The sequence below is a fragment of the Sturnus vulgaris genome, unplaced genomic scaffold (genome assembly GCF_052056855.1).
Source record: "Sturnus vulgaris isolate bStuVul1 unplaced genomic scaffold, bStuVul1.hap1 Scaffold_614, whole genome shotgun sequence".
NCBI classification, from domain to species: Eukaryota; Metazoa; Chordata; class Aves; order Passeriformes; family Sturnidae; genus Sturnus; species Sturnus vulgaris.
In genome coordinates this window covers 38,324-53,156 of record NW_028276589.1, presented here as the reverse complement: position 1 = coordinate 53,156, position 14,833 = coordinate 38,324, and positions in this window count along the sequence as shown.

The window sequence follows — 14,833 nt, the reverse complement described above, 5'->3', positions numbered from 1 at the left end:
CTGGCTGGGGCCTCCCCGCCGACACGGACAGAAGCCGAAGCAGAAGCCCCGGTGCCATTGGCGGCCCCTACCCAGCGGGCCGGGCTCCGCCGGGCCCGCGGCCCCGCGCGGTATCGGGTCGGCCCGCTCCCGTCTTCGTCGCACCCGGCCCTGCTCCTGGCATGAAGCGCGTCACCGCCCCGCGCCGTCCCGCCCCCCGCGCGTCATCGCGTACGTTCGGCGGCCCGCCCCGGGGGCGGTGCCGGGGGCGCTACCCGGGGCGGTGCCGGGGCAGTGCCGGGGGCGGCACCGGGGGCGGTGCCGGGGCGGTGCCGGGGGCGTTCCCGGTCGCCGTGCCGGGGTAGCCCGGGGAGCGGTTCCGGGAGCGGTTCGGGGGGCGGTGCCGATTGCAGTCCCGGTCACTGTCCCCAGTCCCCGTCCCCAGTCCTGGTCCCGGTCCCAGTCCCCGGTTCCGGTCCCCGATCCTGGTCCCAGTCCCAGTTCCCCGTCCCGGAACCCGATCACGGTCCTGGTCCCAGTCCCCAATCCCGGTCCCGGTCCCTGTCTCCAGTCCCCGTCCCCGATCCCGGTTCCGGTCCCTGTCCCAGGTCCCCGTCCGCGATCCCGGTCCCTGTCCCATTTCCCCGTCCCGGTCCCCGGTCCCAGTCCCGGTCCACGTCCCCGATCCCGATTTTTCCCCCCCTTTCACACTGATTTTTCCCCCGATTTATCAATGATTTTTTTCCCCATTTTTTTCCCATTTCTCACTGATATTTCCCCCCATTTTTCAGGGATTTTTTTCCCCATTTCTCACTGATTTTTTTCCCCATTCTTCATGGAGTTTTCCCCCCGTTTTTCACTGACTTTTCCCCATTTCTCACTGACTTTTTCCCCATTTTCCCCCATTTCTCACTGATATTTTCCCCCATTTTTCATGGATTTTTTCCAGATTTATCCCCATTTCCCACTGATTTTTCCCCATTTTTCATGGACTTTTCCCCCCCGTTTCTTACTTATGTTTTTCCCCGATTTCTCATTGATTCCCCCCCCCCCCCCCCATTTCGCACTGATTTTTTACCCATTTTTCCCCATTTCTCACTGATTTCTTTCGCCATTTTTCATGGAATTTCCCCACCCATTTCTAACGGATTTTTTCCCCACTTTTCCCCATTTCTCACTGATTTTTCCCCCCATTCTTCAGGGATTTTTTTCCCCATTTCTCACTGATTTTTCCCCCATTCTTCATGATTTACAGGATACTCTATCGTGAATGGAAAGCAATTAAAGGAAGGGGGGAGGTTACCAGCCACCTGGTCAGCTCAGACAGCAGAGCTGCACACGCTTGTGAGAGCCTGTGAATTATAGCAGGACAAGACATTAAATATATTTACTGATTCTAAATATGCATATGCGGTAATACATGCATTTGGAAAACTATGGGGAAAAAAAAGAGGTTTATTAAGCTGCAGAAGAAAGAAGAAAATAATTGGTTTACAAGGGATGGCAAGCAGTGGATACCAAAAGCTCTAGCCTTACAATTGTTAAAACAACTTCATTAAAGGAGTCGTTCTGTGCCTTCTTTGGGGTGAGGAAAAAAGGCTGAGGGGGGCTCCGACGTGGTTTGGGGCACCCCAAGGTCCCTGGGAGAGGGAGCCGGGCTGCGCTGGAGGATCAGGTGAGTCGGGCATGGCGGGGGGTCATGGTGGGTGCCAGAACATTGAGAGGGAGGGGTGGGTGTAGAATGCATGAAAAACAGAACCTTAAAAAATAGCTAAATATAGTCTAAAAGGAATGTTTTATTGGCTTGTGTTTGGATAGAGGTAGGGTTTTTTTATAGATACTGTAAATAGAAAAGATAAAGAATAAAAATATAGAAGCAAATATAAGAAACCAATATATAAATATATTACATTACATTATATTATGTTATGAAAATAGAAATATATAAATATTCAGACTTTAAAAGGAATGTTTTATTGGTTTTTATTTGGTTAGAGGAGGGTTTTTTGAAAATAATATAGGCAAAAATATACAAATATGCAAAAATAGATACTGACATAAAATTATTATAACTATATATGCATATATATATGTAAGTATAAATATATAGAAATAAATATAAATATAAAATACATGTATGTAGTATGTAATAGAAATAATTTATCGATTTTAATATGTTCTATTAAATAGTATGTTATAATAGAATGTAAATAGCATCTAGTATATTAATATACTAGTAAAAACTACATTAAATAGTATATAAATATAGAATACACAATATAGACATATAAATCTACAGATATAAATATGAAAACTAAATAGAAAAATATATTCAAATATAATTTAAAATAATCGAGTTTTTTGTTTCTATTTGGTTAGAGGCAGAGCTTTTAAAGAAATAATATTAAAAACTATGAACCTCCAAATATAGATGGATATAGATAAAATAGAAATAACATTAGTAATATAAATCTATGTATATAATGAATAATAAAAGAATATTGTATATATGATAAATAGAATAGCAATTAAATTGAATATATGAAATATGTCTAGATTATGACTAGAAATTAAATATTAAAAAATAGATGATTTATATATATAAAAGGTTTTTTTTTTCATTTGGTCAGAGGCAGGGCATTTTTAGTTTGGGTCGGGGTTTTTTTGGGGCGTTCATTGAGAGGATTTTATGACGGGTGGGGACTCTGGTGCTTGGAACTCTCTCCCTTCTCTGTCTGTCCCTGACAGGGCGGCAGTGCCGGGCTGAGTTGGGCGGCAGTGCTGCCGCCGTGTGGACACAGGCGGGTACTGCACCGTGCCCCTCTCAGGATGGCGGAAGGGCCCGCGGGCCGGGACCCAGCCCTGCGGCAGCGCTCAAGATGGCGGCCTCTCTAGGACCCCGGCGGATAGGCGTTTACATAAAACGCCTGCCCGCGCTCGCCGGCGCCCTCACGCCCGCGGCACCGCGGACCGCGCGGCCGTTGTCGGCACGCTCTGACACGTCCGGGAAAATTGTCGGCGAGCGGATCGGCGTCGGCGATGTAATCAGGCATCTTATGCCTACACACCGGGGTCCTGATTTTTTCCCGCCCTTTCTGCCGCCATTTTTGGCAGGTCAGCCGGGGTGCCTCCCGAGCCGCCATTTTGAGAGTGCGGACACACTCAAGATGGCGGCCTCTCTAGGACCCCGGCGGATAGGCGTTTACATAAAACGCCTGCCCGCGTTCGCCGGCATAAAAATAAATATGCATAAATATAAACATAGACATAAACATGCACAAACGTTAACCTGCATAGATATAAACATAAACATAAACATAAACAAACATAAACATAAACATAAACATGCAAAACAATAATAATAAATATAAATATAAACATAAATAGAAATAGAAATACAAACATTAATAAAATCAGTGAGAAAGGGGGTAAAATCAGTGAGAAATGGGGGGGAAAAAACCATGAAAAATGATGGAAAAATCAGAGAGAAATGGGGGAAAAATCGGTGAGGAATGGGGAAAAAGATCAACGAAAAATTGGGAAAAATCAGTCAGAAGTGGGGGATAAAAATCAGTGAGAAATGGGGGGAAAAGTCGGTGAGAAATGGGGAAAAAATCAGTGATTAATGGGCGGGAAAATGCATGAAAAATGGGGGGAATAATTCAGAGAGAAATGGGGGCAAATATCAGTGAGAAATGGGGGGGAAAATCAGGAAATATCCATGAAAATTGGGGGAAACATCCATGAAAAATGGCGGAAAAAATCAATGAAAAATGGCGGAAAAAATCAGTGAGAAATGGGGAAAAATGGGGAAAAAGGAGTGATAAATGGGGGAAAAAATCAGTGAGAAATGGGGAAAAATGGGAAAAAAATCCACGAAAAATGGGTGGAAAAATCCATGAAAAATCAACGGAAAAATCAGTGAGAAATGGGGAAAACATCATGGTGAAATGGGGAAAAAATCAGAGAGAAATGGGGAAAAATCATTGAAAAATGGGGGATAAAAATCAGTGAGAAATGGGGGGAAAATGGGGAAAAACATCAGTGAGAAATGGGGAAAAAAAATCTTTGATAAATTGGGGCAAAAATCATTGAGAAATGGGGAAAATAATCAGTGAGAAATGGGGAAAATTTGGGAAAAATCCAGGAAAATTGCGGGGAAAAAATGCTTGAAAAATTGGGGAAAAAATCCGAGAGAAAATCCCCGGGAATCCCCGGGAAAAACCCCCCGGAATCCCCGAGAAAATCCCCCGGAATTCCCCGGGAAAATCCCCCCGGAATCCCCTGGAAAATCCCCTGAATTCCCCGAGAAACTCATCCCGGAATCCCCGTGATAATCCGTCCGCTATCCCCGAGAAAATCCCCCAGGAATCCCCCAGAAAATCTCCCCGAAATCCCCGGGATAATCTCCCCGGAATCCCCGAGAAAATCCGCCCCGAATCCCCTGGAAGATTCCCCCGGAATCCCCGAGAAAATCCCTCGGAATTCCCCGGGAAAATCAACCCGGAATCCCCGAGAAAATCCCCCGGAATCCCCGGGAAAATCCCCCAGGAAAATCCCCGGGATAATCACCCCGGAATCCCCTGGAAAATCCCCTAGGAATCCCCGAGAAAATCCCCCCGGAATTCGCCGGGAAAATCCCCCCGGAATCCCCCAGAAAATCCCCCCGGAATACTCTGCAATATCCCCCCGGAATCCCCTGGATAATCCCCCCGGAATCCCCGATAAAATCCCCCTGGAATCTCCAGGAAAATGCCCCGGGAATACGTGAGAAAATCTCCCCGGAATCCCCGAGAAAATCCCCCCGGAATCCCGTGGAAAATCCCCCCTGAATCCCCGAGAAAATCCCCCCGGAATCCCCGAGAAAATCCCCCCGGAATCCCCGAGAAAATCCCCCCGGATTCCCCTGAAAATCCTCCCGGAATCCAAGAGAAAATCCTCCCGGAATCCACGAGAAAATCCGCCCGGGAATCCCCGGGAAAATCCTCCAGAAATCCCCGAGAAAATCCCCCGGAGTCCCCGGGAAAATCAACCCGGAATCGCCGGGAAAATCCCCCCAGAATCCCCGAGAAAATCCCCCGGAATTCCCCTAGAAAATCCCCCCGGACTCCCCGAGAAATTTCCCCCGGAATCCCCGGGAAAATAGCCCCCGGAATCCGCGAGAAAATCCCCCCGGCATCCACGCGAAAATCCCCCAGAAATCCCTGTGAAAGCCCCCCCGGAATCCCCAAGAAAATCTCCCCGGAATCCCCGAGAAAATTCGCCCGTAATACTCGGGAAAATATGCCCGGAATCCCCTGGAAAAACCCCCCGGAATCCCCTGGATAATCCCCCCGGAATCCCCGATAAAATCCCCCTGGAATCTCCAGGAAAATGCCCCGGGAATACGCGAGAAAATCCCCCCGGAATCCCCTGGAAAATCCCCCCTGAATCCCCGAGAAAAACCCCCCTGAATCCCCGAGAAAATCCCCCCGGATTCCCCTGAAAATCCCTCGGAATCCCCGGGCAAATCTCCCCGGACTCCCCGAGAAAATCCCCCCGGAATTCCCCGGGAAAATCCCCCCGGAATCCCCGAGAAAATCCCCTAGAATTCCCCGGGAAAATCCCCCCGGAATCCCCGAGAAAATCCCCTAGAATTCCCCGGGAAAATCCCCCGGAATCCCCGAGAAAATCCCCCCGCAATCGCCGAGAAAATCCCCCCGGAATCGCCGGAATAATCCCCTGGAATTCCCCGGGAAAATCATCCCGGAATCCCCGAGAATATCCCCCCGGTATCGCCGAGAAAACCCCCCCGGAATTCCTCGTAAAATCCCCCCGGAATCCCCGGGAAAATCCCTCCGGACTCCCCGAAAAAATCCCCCGGAATACTCGGGGAAATCCCCCGGGAATCCCCGAGAAAATCCCCCGGAGTTTCCCGGGAAAATCACCCCGGAATCCCCGAGAAAATTCTCCCGAAATACTCGGCAAAATCCCCCAGGAATCCACGGAAAATTCCCCGGAATCCAGGAGAAAATACCCGGAATCCCCATGAAAATCCCCCCGGAATCTCCGAGAAAATCCCCCGGAATACCCCGCGAATATCCCCCCGGAATCCCCGGGAAAATCCCCATGAATTCCCCGGGAAAATAATCTCGGAATCCCCGAGAAAATCTCCCCGGAATCACCGAGATAATGGCCCCGGAATACCCGAGAACATCCCCCGGAATTGCCCGAGAAAATCATCCCGTAATCCCGAGGAAATCCCCCCGGAACACTCGGGAAATCCCCCCGGAATTCCTCGTAAAATCACCCCGGATACCCCGGGAAAATCCCTCCGGACTCCCCGAAAAATTCCCCCCGGAATACTCGGGAAAATCCCCCGGAATCCCCGAGAAAATCCACCCGGAATCCCCTGGAAAATCCACCGGGAATTCCCCGGGAAATTCCTCGCTGAAACCCCTGGAAAATCCCCCGGAATCGCGGAGGAAAATCCCCCGGAATTCCCCGGGAATATCCCCTCGGAATCCCCGGGAAAATCCCCCCCGGACTCCCCGAAAATATCCCCCCGGAATACTCGGGAAAATCCCCCCGGAATACTCGGGAAAATCCTCCCGGAATTCCCGAGAAAATCCCCCGGAATTCCCTGAGAAAATCGCCCCGGAATCCCAGTGAAAATCCCGCCCGGAATCCCCGTGAAAATCCCCCCGGAATCCCTGGAAAATCCCCCAGGTATCCCGATAAAAATCCCTCTGGAATCCCCTGGAAAATCCCCCTGGAATCGCGGGGAAAAAGCCCCCCGCATTTCCCGGGAAAATCCCCCCGGAATCCCCGATAAAATCTCCCCGGAATCCCTGAGAAAATCCCCCCGGAATCCGCGAGAAAATATGCCCAGAATCCCCGATAAAATCCCCCCGGAATCCCCCAGAAATTCCCCCCGGAATCCCCGACAAAATCCCCCCGGAATTCCCGACAAAATCCTCCCGGAATCCCCAGAAAATCCCCCCGGAATCCCCGGAAAATCCCGCGGAATTCCGGTCCATTTCTGTAGGAGAATAGTTTGTAAGGATAGTGCAGAAGGCACTAGTTGCCAACGAGTTACAGCTGTACTGACTAGCAAGGAGTGGAAACAGCCTTGCCTGCCCAGTGAGGCTGGTTGTTATAAAAGCGTGGGTCAGCTGGCTGCCAGTTTCACTAAGCACAGCTCCAGCTGGAGGTGCAGAGCCTGCTGCAGTGTGGGCTGGAGCCTGCTGGCTGTGCTGCGAGGAGGAAGGGACACGTGGCCGTGCAAGGGATGGACAAGGTGAGAGGATGCTGTGTGTGGGACAGACAGGCTCAGGTGGCTGGGGAAGGGACAGGCTGGGGTTTAGCCAGTCGTACAGAGGAGAGGAGGAGTCGGTGCTGTGTGGAGCTGCCTGTGAGAAAAGGAGTCAGAGTTGCCTCAAAGAAATCTGTGGAGAGAAGGCGTGAAAAGTGTGTAATGAAAGACTAATGTTGGTGCCTGTCATGTCTGTCTTGATATAATTGCTACACGTTTTCTCGGAATGCTTGAATTTAGACATAAAATGAAAACTTTATTGTAAGAAAGGAGTGCATTTCTCACCAAAGTGGTGTAGGGTGGGGGATCACAACTCCCAGATGGCCTGGAAGCGGAACGGCCACAGGGGGTTACTGTAACTGGGCCTCCAGTACCAAAGCCCCAGTGGGTTTAAAGGCTAGAGCTGGGCTGGATTAGCACGGGCTATGCAGCTGGGCTCATGCACAGGTCTGTCAGCACTCCTACCCGAGGACAGTCCCTCACCTAGGGAGAGGTTCTAGGCCTGGAGATGAGGCTGAGTTTGGGAAGGGTGATGAGGACATGGTTAGGGAGGGATGTAAATGCATATCAAAAGACTTAATTTTGAGGGGTGGCAAGCATTAGCTATAAACCAGTAAGTATTACAGCTAAAGGCTGGAGGTGGGGGCTGTCTGAGGAGGACAGGACTGTTTAAGGCTGAAGTTGGAAGAGAAACCTTGGTGAAGCTTTTGCGTTAGAAACGGCCTCACCTGCCAAATCAGATTTTTGTCTTCAGGATTGCATGAGTGAGGATGCCACAGCCAAGGAAAAGGTTCAGGTTTGGGAGGCAAAGGCGAGTTAGGCAGGGCTGCAGGGCTGGGGCTTGGCTGTTTCCATACTGCTCAGGGCAGCAAAGAGTAGCTGGCTCACTGGGCCTTGGATCTAGAACTCTTTCTGGAACAAGGTGGAGAGCTGAGGTTCATGCAAGGAAGGGGCCAGAATTCTTTGTCTGACTGGAAAATGCCAGAGGGGCAGTGTGTGACTCGGATAGGATGATATGTTCGTCTGGCGAGAGTCACAAAAGAATATTTTGGTTTACTGATAACTGGGCAGCTCAGAAGTTACTACTTGACTTAGTTGCTGCTCCCATCTGTTGCACACATAAACAGAGCAAAGCAGACGAATTCTCTCGGAGCCTGAGGTCTTTGACTGGCCCTCCAAAAATGCTGCCCGCTAAAAAACAGACGTGGGGGAGGAAAGTTGTCAGATACAATAGAGCAAGAAAAGGGCCACGGGCTTCAAAGTGCCCTCCAGCAGACCATGGAAGTGACGTGTCTGGAAGTGAAAACCAGCAGTCTGCTTCCCCAGCCTCCTGGAAGCCTCTAACAGCTACACAGGCAGTGAGGGGAGAGAACAATTCAACCTAAAAATAATTTTCAGTAGCGTTCTGCACTGCTGTTAAAAATACTGCAACCAGGGAATGTGGTGTGGTGATAACTATTAGGCCTGTAAGTCTGGTAACTGGGGCTTTTAGCTCAAACATCTCGGTATGGCTACTTTGAGCCTTGTAAAAGCTGCGTTAAGTCCAATTTCTTGGGTAGTTCTACTAGCTCTAGCCTTGCTTTTCATCCCCTCAGTAACAAAGCAACTCCCTCTCGAGAATGTTATTTACTTTCCATATTATGTGCCTACCAATTTCTGGAATTGCAAATGTCTTTGGACACATGCGTAAATTTAAGTTTCAAGAAAGCTGTCAAGCTAAAACAAAGGCTTGCCATAATGCAGAAGAAAATGTTTTATGGAAGAACTGAGAGGTCCCTACCTGGGCATAGAATTTGCTATACTAAGGTGTGTTCCAAACGGATCTGCCATCTAAACAAGCAGAAAAATAGTTGGAATGTAGTGAGTTCAATTGAACTATTGCTAGAAATAGGAATTATTAGCAGAGCTTGGAGCATGATATCACTAGCAGCAGTAAGACGCTTTTAGCTTGCTTCTCATCAATTACTTGTAAAAAGCATTTGTACCTAGTGTGTAGCAATTAATATTTCCCCATTTTCTTCCCCCCGCCCCCCAGTCTCAGGTACTCCTTTTATTTTACCCTTTTCTGTCTTGTAAACATCACCTTCCTTTATTTTATTCTATCTTCTGTTCTCAGAACATCGCAGCATCCTCTGTCAATGTGAAAGCATTTGTTCATCCTGTCTTGGAATGGCTGTCAATGTTGCCCTCTTCTGGATCACTTTTTTTTTTTTTTTTTTTTTTTTTTTTTTAACAATATGTTGCTAAATGTCAGGAAAATTATCCACAAACACCAGCGGTTTATGTCCAAAAAGGAAACAGAGGAGTCCTTTTTGCTTTATTCGAATAAAGGGAGAGGCCATGGGACATTCCCCTGGGATCTCTCAAATTTTTGGAGGACGCAGCCTCCTTTTTATCCTATTTTCCCGGCCGCATTTCCCTCTCTCTTTTCCCATTGGCTGAGGTACTTGAGAGGCACAGACTTCCCGGAACGCCTGATACCTGAAATTCCCTCTAATGTATAACCCTCCCTTTTAATTTTTAATTCTTCTAGAATTCATAGTTTCCCCCCGTTGCTTCTTTCATCTTTCGATATCCAATTTCATTTATCAGCAGCCCTGCAGTTTGTTTGTAAAGGCAAATATCTCTTTCCATTCATCAATCAGTGGAATCCATCCCATTGTTTCTTTTATCTCTCAGTGCTAGCCTTATCTACAGCTGATCCACAGCTCATTTGTAAAGACAAATTCAACATTCCTCTCAGCTAATAAATGAGAAGTTAGCTGAAAAAAGTAAAAACTGGATTTTTTTTCCGGTGTGTGTCGGACAATACAGTGGAGAGAATTTGCGGGAGGATGATCGAGGATATCCTATTATAATATCGTTCTCGGACATTTTACTATTTTAGATCATCAGTTGTATTCTGAAAGAAATCTATTTTAATGATATGTGTACGTTTGCACGAAGTTATAGTTAAATATAGCTTGCGGCTGGGCTCTTTAATGAATAGGGGTATTTTTGGTTTTAATTCAATATTTTATGCTTGTGGTGTGTAGTGTGCTGATTTATTTTTTAATGTTATTTACTACGTGCGCTTTTGTTTTTGAGTGAAGGTAACTTTCTGGATGGCTTTGTATTTGAGGCAGAATGAATTGAAGTAGGTTTTTAAACTGATTTTCATATGTACGATGGGGAGTTTAGTAGGGGCAGCTCTGATGGTGGGGGCTTGGTTGTTAATTTATCAGACGGCTTTTGTTAGATACAGCTTTTAATTCTGGAAAGTTTTTTTTTCTAATGTCGTGCTTTGAAGGTGGTTTTCGAGGATGTATGGTATAGCTTTATTTTGTTTGTAGATGGTGTATGATAAGGGCTATGGTCTATTTATCTAATGCCATGTTTTTTCATTCAGGTGTTGATAAGGGAGTTCTTACTTGAATGGCGTTTTGTGTTGTTTTTGTTTTTGGTGGGGCGTTGTTTTTAAAGGATACCTTGATAAGGTTTGCCGATGGCGTTCTAGGCTGTAGCATAAGGCATAGGGTAGTTTTTGAATTATTTTGTGGTGGCTTTGATTCTTGCCAGTATGTAGTGTTTGTTTGAGGTAATGCTGTGTAGCTAATTTCTGTTTTCTTATTAATATTAGAATTGGAGTGTTGTAGTATATGGGCTGTTATTATATCCTAGGGGTTCTATTTATTTGGTTTGATTGTTTTCTAGTTATGGATAATTTTTCTCAAAAAACCATTTTCAGGATTTCAGGCGTGACACAAAAGAACACTCAGATTGCTGGAAGGGAAACGTGTGCCCAGATTGTCTCGAAGCAGTGCTGCTGTCGGTTCTCGTTCAGTTGTGTCTTCTGAAAATGAGACTGTTGTATTCATTGCGCTGTGCTAAACACTTGTCATTCTCCCAATGCCAGGAAACAGATGAAGCTTGAAGAAAGAGGAAGGAATTTGGAAGCGTACAAACAAGCTGAGAAGAGGTTCAGAGATCAGGGTGCTCACTGGCAGCAGGGGCTGGGGTTAGGGCTGAGCAGGAGCAAAGCCGGAGCACATCAACCTCACCTCGTGTTTTCTCGGGGGCTTTATGGCCCTGGCAAGAGAGAGATGTTCACTGATGAGTCCCAGGCCGAGCCGTGAGCACAGCATGTTGTGTTGGAGCTGGGGGTTTTTTTTGAGACGTTCAGCAGCCACACTCTCTAGTCAAGAGTCCTGAGGTTTGTTGCTGCTCCACTTTCATCCTCATATCCAGCTTCCAGCCCTTTTCTTCTCTCTGTCCAGTGTGTCTTTTGTGTTCCTTTCTTGTCCTGTGTGCTCCCCATCCCATTCCCGTTCCCTACGGAGGGGGAGGGTGTGGAGACTGGGGGCTCCGACGTGGTTTGGGGCACCCCAAGGTCCCTGGGAAAGGGACCCGGGCTGCGCTGGAGGAGCAAGTGAGTCGGGCATGGGGGGGGGGGGGGGGGGGTCATGGTGGGTGCCAGAACATTGAGAGGGAGGGGTGGGTGTAGAATGCATGAAAAACAGAACCATAACAAATACCTAAATATAGTCTAAAAGGAATGTTTAAATGCTTTTTATTTGGGTAGAGGCACGGTTTTTATAGCTAATATAAAAATAAAATATAAAGAATAGAAATAGATTGGTATACATGTAAAGTATCATGAAATATAAGTAGCAAATATCTATGAAAAATCTAGTGTATAACAGAAATAATGCAAATATAAGAATATGTATAAATATAAAATAGAGCTATGAGAATGGTAATAAGAATGGGGTAAAACATCAGTGAGAAATGGAAAAAAACCACATGAAAAATGGTGGGAAAATCAGTGAGAAATGGAGAAAAATCAGTGAAAAACGGGGGGGGGAATCTTTGAAAAATGGGGAAAAAAATCCGTGAGAAATGGGGGAAAAAAAATCCATGAAAAATGGGGGAATAAATCAGTGAGAAACGGGGAAAAGTGGGGGAAAAAATAATTGAGAAATGGGGAAAAAATCAGTGAGAAATGGGGGAAAAAATCCGTGACGAATGGCGGGAAAAGTCATTAAGAAATGGGGGAAAAATCAGTGAGAAACAGGGAAAAAAATCAATGAGAAATGGGGGAAAATTTGGGACAAAATCAGCGAGAAATGGGGGAAAAAGCAGTGGTAAATGGGGGAAAAGTCGATGAAAAATGGGGGAATATTCAGTGAGAAATGGGGGGGGGGGGGAAATCAGTGAGAAATGGGGAAAAAATCCATGGAAAACAGGCAAACAATCCATGGGCAATGGCGGGAACAGAGCGAGCTGTTGTCGCTCGTGCTGTGGTGGCCGATGCTGTGGGGAAAAAATAAGTGAAAAATGGGGGCAATAATCAGTGATAAATGGGGAGAAAATCAGTGATTAATGGGGGGAAAAATGCATGGAAAATGGGGGGAAAATTCAGAGAGAAATGGGGGCAAAAATCAGTGAGCAATGGGGGGGAAAATCGGGAAATATCCATGGAAAAATGGGGGGAAAAAATCAGTGAGAAATGGGGGAAAAAATCAGTGAGAAATGGGGGAAACATCATGGTGAAATGGGGAAAAAAAATCTTTGATAAATTGGGGAAACAAATCATTGAGAAATGGGGGAAAAAAATCAGTGAGAAATGGGGAAAATATGGGAAAAAATCCACGAAAATTGCGGGAAAAAATGCATGAAAAATTGGGGAAAAATCAGTAAGAAATGGGGGAAAAAATCCATGAAAAATGGCGGGAAAAATCAGATCGGCGATCGATAGCTAATGCGTGCCTATGGATTAGATCGGCGATCGATTGATCACGACTACCGATCGATTATATCGGCGTTCGATTGCTAATGCCTGCCGATCGATTAGATCGGCGTTCGATTGCTAATGCCTGCCGATCGATTAGATCGGCGATCGATTGATCGCGCCTGCCGATCGATTAGCTCGGCGATCGATTGATCGCGCCTGCCGATCGATTATATCGGCGATCGATTGCTAATGCCTGCCGATCGATTAGATCGGCGATCGATTGATCGCGCCTGCCGATCGATTAGATCGGCGATCGATTGCTAATGCCTGCCGATCGATTAGATCGGCGATCGATTGATCGCGCCTGCCGATCGATTAGATCGGCGATCGATTGCTAATGCCTGCCGATCGATTAGCTCGGCGATCGATTGATCGCGCCTGCCGATCGATTAGATCGGCGATCGATTGCTAATGCCTGCCGATCGATTAGCTCGGCGATCGATTGATCGCGCCTGCCGATCGATTAGATCGGCGATCGATTGCTAATGCCTGCCGATCGATTAGCTCGGCGATCGATTGATCGCGCCTGCCGATCGATTAGATCGGCGATCGATTGCTAATGCCTGCCGATCGATTAGCTCGGCGATCGATTGATCGCGCCTGCCGATCGATTAGCTCGGCGATCGATTGATCGCGCCTGCCGATCGATTAGCTCGGCGATCGATTGATCGCGCCTGCCGATCGATTAGATCGGCGATCGATTGCTAATGCCTGCCGATCGATTAGCTCGGCGATCGATTGATCGCGCCTGCCGATCGATTAGATCGGCGATCGATTGCTAATGCCTGCCGATCGATTAGATCGGCGATCGATTGATCGCGCCTGCCGATCGATTAGATCGGCGATCGCTTTCCAATGCCTGCCGATCGATTGCTAATGCACACTATTTGCACACTCCTTGCACACCCTTTGCACTCATACAGAGGCAGGAGGTTTCTCAGTTCTGGTCGGGGTTTCTTGGGGCGTTCATTCCGGGGGATTTCCTCAAGGATTGGGACACTCCTTGATTCCATCCCTTGCCTGTCTCCCAAGCGCCACCCTGTGGGCAGAGCGCGGTACTGCGCGCCTGCCTCTCCCAAGATGGCGGCTCGGGTGTCGCTCCCCGACCTTCTAACTCTGGCTGCAAAAGGAGGGGGACACAGCAAGGAGCCCGCTCGCTCTAGTGGGATGCCTGCGCACGACGCCGACACCGATCCCACGGGTGCGATTTTCGGCGGCGTTTCCAATCGTGCGGACATCTCCTTCAGCCCGCTTCGGCCCGGGGGAGAGGGGCGGGGCCGCCAGCGATGGTCCCGGCGCAGCCCGGGCAGGCTCGGGGCGGAGCCGGGGCTTGGCGAGGCGGGGCACGGAGGTCCCGGGGACGGGACCGGGCGGGGCCGGGGCGGTGCTTTAGGGGCGGTCCCCAGTGGTCCCGGGCGGCACCGGGGGCGGGGCCGGGTGATCCCGGAGCGGTACCGAGCTGTGCTGGGGACGGTGCTGCAGGGGCGGTGCCGGGCCCGCCTCAGGGTGATTGAATGCCCAGAAATCGCCTCCTCTGCCCCGTGCTCACACTGAGCTGCGGGCTGCAGCGTGCTGTCGGAGCTCCGCACACAGCACGGATTTGGGCTTCCCCTCCTCTCAAACCCTCTCCCCCTTCTTCCTCCTCCTCATCTTCCTCTTTGTCCTCTGTCACTGCTGAGGCTCTGGAAAGAACTGAAATTCTGCAGGGAGAGATGTCCTCTCGTGGCCCCAGGGACTGCCTCGGCACGGGCCACGAGCGCCTCCGGCCCCTGCCTTCTCCTGCTTGA